Source organism: Oryzias latipes, chromosome 13 (genome assembly GCF_053564925.1).
Source record: "Oryzias latipes strain Hd-rR chromosome 13, Olatipes_Hd-rR_3.1".
NCBI lineage: Eukaryota > Metazoa > Chordata > Actinopteri > Beloniformes > Adrianichthyidae > Oryzias > Oryzias latipes.
The window spans coordinates 116395-120655 of record NC_136249.1 but is presented as its reverse complement, the minus strand read 5'-3'; the positions used below and the strand labels follow the sequence as shown (position 1 = coordinate 120655).

General features: G+C 38.3%; 1 long non-coding RNA gene across 1 annotated transcript; it reads left to right on the top strand.

Annotated features, from left to right (window-relative positions):
- Positions 1–664: 664 nt before the first annotated feature.
- Positions 665–1271, top strand: LOC144981552 (uncharacterized). The gene is made up of 2 exons (XR_013647153.1): positions 665–807; positions 892–1271. It is a non-coding gene; the product is annotated as an uncharacterized LOC144981552 (long non-coding RNA).
- Positions 1272–4261: the final 2990 nt, after the last annotated feature.

Below are 4261 nucleotides of genomic sequence, written 5' to 3'. Positions count from 1 at the left end.
GTTAGGGGTTAGGGTTAGGGTTAGGGTTAGGGTTAGGGGTTAGGGTTAGGGTTAGGGTTAGGGTTAGGGGTTAGGGTTAGGGTTAGGGTTAGGGGTTAGGTGTTAGGGTTGGGGTGAGGGTTCCAAGCTATACGCCCGGAGCCCTCGTGCACGGACCATTTCTGTCCCCACGCAGATCTCGCTCTCCCCTCTGGGTAATATGAAATCAATTATTTTATTCAATCACAATCTAATTAGGTTTAGGGCTCTCAGGTTCAATTTGGTTAGGATTAGGATTAAAAATCTTTGGGGCAGGGCCATATGAGAATAGATTCTGGAAAAAGAATTTACAGGGGGTGAAAAAATCTGGTGATGGAGAGGGACTGTTTAGCAACTCCCTCTGCTGGCCGAAATGGGGAAGAGCGGTTAAGTGTCTCTAATTAGAATAATGGTGTTTTTTTCTCATTCAGGCCTCTAGGATGGAGGGTGTCTAATTTGGAAATCCAATTTCTCTCATGTCTTCTTCTCTCAAAGGTTGACCATCTGGGATTCGTCTGCACGGCTGTTGCTCTGACTGAATCCCATCCGTGGGAAATGAAATGTTGTACCAGGTAAGTGTCTGTGTTTTTGTGTTTTGTGATGTTGTGTCTGTGTTGGGTGAATCTAACTAAGAGAGTGTTTCCAGTCTCCCCAACGTACTGTATCCCACAGGTGGAGCAGGAGATAACATAAATGCAGTTTTGAGAGTGGGGGCTCCCCCTGCATAGAGACGGAAACACATTTTTGTTGTGGTGGCTGCAAATCCAATCCAAATGTTTGAAAAAAGAGGTGAGTGCTCTGGATTTTGGTTGTGTAGGGGGAGGAAGTTTGGCTCTAATTAAAATGTCCTTAAGATTTTTGTTTCTCCTGTAGGCTGGCAGAAATCTGTGCTCCTCGAGCAGCCCCTGGCTCTGAACCAGATCCCGGAAGTTCCTCCTGAGGACTCTCACCATCCTGCACGTGGCTGCCGAATGTGTTGTGACAATGGGTAGAAGGGGGGCTGTATCAATAGGTTTAATTTGTTGAAATGACTTAAAACATTTTCTTAGAAAGGAGCGGGAATAACCCCTTGTGTATAATGCAGAAAAAAGAATTTTGGTGGCCTTTTTAAAGTCTGCCTGTTGGGTGCAGATTCTGTGGAAGCGGAGCAGCTGGGATTTAACCAGACCTGCAAATGTGTGTTTGGGATGAAAGCTGGTTTTATGTAACAGTGCATGTGTGTCTGTGGGTTTAAAATAAACTTTAATGTCCAATTTGTGTGTGGTGTGAAAGTCACTTCCCTTAAATGTGGTTGTGTCTAGAAAGTCGACTGAAGAGGCGTGGCATGTTGATTTTAGTTTGATGGAAGGGTTGTGGCTGTTGAGAGTCCCCAGGAAGGTTCCAAACTCCTGCTCAGAGTGGGTCCACACGCCCCAGATGTCGTCGAGGTACCTGTAATAACAGAGCGGCTTTAAAGCACATTTCTGTAGTGCAGAGGATTCCCATTCTGCCATGAATATGTTGGCATAAGCCGGTGCAAATTTTTTGCCCATAGCTGTGCCCTTAATTTGAACAAAAAATTCTCCATTAAATTCAAAATCATTTCTGTTTAAATTAATCTCTAATAATTGGAGAAGTTCTTTATCTGGTCGTTTTTTGTCTGGGTATTTATGAAAGATTCTTTTAATACTGGGTTAGGGTTAGGGTTAGGGTTAGGGTTAGGGGTTAGGGTTAGGGTTAGGGTTAGGGTTAGGGTTAGGGTTAGGGGTTAGGGGTTAGGGTTAGGGTTAGGGTTAGGGTTAGGGGTTAGGGTTAGGGTTAGGGTTAGGGTTAGGGGTTAGGGTTAGGGTTAGGGTTAGGGTTAGGGGTTAGGGGTTAGGGGTTAGGGTTAGGGTTAGGTCGATGGGTTCTGGCCCCCCTTCCACGGAAGGTGGGCGGTGCACGGTCCATCCCTAAGCGGGCATCATTGCTACGTCCCCTCAGGTTCCGTTGGAAGGTATGTTTCCTTCCCCTCCGTGGCTGTACAAGGATCCATTCAGTGTCCATGTTTTGTTTTTCAGGTTCGCCTTTGTTATTATAATGTAATAAGGCGTAAATGAAATTTGGTTTTTGTATGTTTTTATAATGTTTTTAATTTTTTTTGTGTGTGTTTTATTTTTTGTGAAAGAAAATAAAACAGCCGAATGAAAGCAAAAAAAAGTTTGTAAAAAAAGAAGAAAAAAGAAAAAAAGACTAGTGCAAAATTGAAACCAAATTAGCGTGCTTTAGCGGCGACGTTTCGACCTGTATTCAGGTCTTCCTCAGGCCTATATAGCACGCTGGTGAAGTTGGCTGGGTTTGCTGGCACTAAGAGAGATGTTGTCCCTTCGAAGACCAGAGCAGAAATGAGCCCTGCTCAGCCTCTCTGTATATATAGGCTCTGGGCTCCACCCCCTTGTATTTTCCCAGCTTTTATTTTTCACAGTTTCATTTAATTCTTGCCCTTTATTTTAAAGTTACTTTTTAAACTTATTTAATATCCCAATCAATTACCAAATGAAATTTCAATGCCTTTAAATTGTAACCTTAATTAATATATTAATTTTGTAAAAGAAAATAGTAATGATTTTAAATTTTAATCAATTTAACTGTAACTCAAGCCAATTTTTATCTCTATACATTTATACATATATCTTTTTAGGATCTTAATTTTGTGTTGCATGTTTTTAATAATCCCATCTTTAAACTGTGATGTTTTTTAACTAATTATTTATATAATTTATTGATTTGTAAAGGATTTGATTAGGGTTAGGGCTATATTCTAATTTTGCTTTAATGTTTCAATAATTTGGTTAGGGTTAGGGCTATATACTCAATATGGTTAGGGTTAGGGCTAAATACTCTGGTTAGGACTCTATTAAAGGGCCAGGTTAAGAAGATCCAATCAAGGTAAGTAATTTACAAGGTAAGTAATTTTCTAATTAGGGGCTGGACTAAATTAAGGGGTTAGGGTTATATACTTATGATTAGGGTTAGGGCTATGTACTCAATTTGGTTAAGGTTAGGGCTAAATACTCTGGTTAGGATTCGAGTAAAGGGCCAGGTTAAGAAGATCCAATCAAGGTAAGTAATTTATTCAAGGTAAGTAATTTACAAGGTAAGTGATTAAATATTCTAATTAGGGCCTCAACTAAATTAAGGGGAACAATCATTGTAACTGCAAAATGGGACTTTATGATAGTGGATAATTTCTTTTCATGTTTAAACCATTTGGTTCATTTGTGTTCAATAAATATATCCATTGTCTCTCTTTTGACTTTCTTTCTTTGTCTGTCCAAATGGAATTGTTTTGTATACCTGCAACCTTTACACTATGCCATCCGTGTAAAATAAAATGTTTGACCAAATTTGTGTCTGTGTCCTTTTTATTAATAATATTGTATTTGTGTTGAGCCATTCTTGTGGAAAGTGAGTTTTTAGTTTCTCCAACATATTGAATTCTGCATTTGGCACAAAAAATGACATATACACAATTCCTTGATTTTAAAGTAAAGGTTTGGGGAAGTTTGAAGATTTTTTTGTTTACCTGATTTTGAATGTATTGTAATTTAATAAAGTGGTCTTTAAGGTTTGTATGTTTTTGATTTTGTTGTAAGGGTTGTACTTTTGCCTTCACCAAATAATCTCTTAGACTGTTATTCCGTCTATATGCAGAGATTACTTGATGTTTTTTGAGTAATCCCTGGTCTGTAATAAAGTGTTTGAAGTTATTTTTTATTTTATGATTGAGTGTTTTACATCCTGTAGAGAAATTTGTAATCAATGGGATTTTTTCTTTTACATCGTTATGTTTTTGTCCAGAATCCTTGAGAGTTTTGAAACAACGTCGTAGAAATGATCTGGAATATCCCCTACGTCTTAAGGCAGAGAATAATATTTTCACAGCAACCCTAAAATCTTTGTCTTGGGTACAAATACGCTTAAATCGGAGTAGTTGTGACTTTACCAACCCGCTATATGTATGTTGTGGGTGAAAGCTTGATTTGAATAATAAAGAATGTGTGTCAGTGTCTTTGAAAAAAACTTTAACTTCCAATTTACCAGATTGTTCAAAAGAGTTTCCTTTGTAAATAGTTGTGTCTAAAAAATCAATAGAATGCTCATGAAAGGTATATTTTAAGCGAATGGATGGATCATGGGTATCAAGTACTTTTATAAATGTCAGAAATTCTTCTTTAGAATTTGTCCAGATTCCAAAAATGTCATCAAGGTATCTCAGATATAC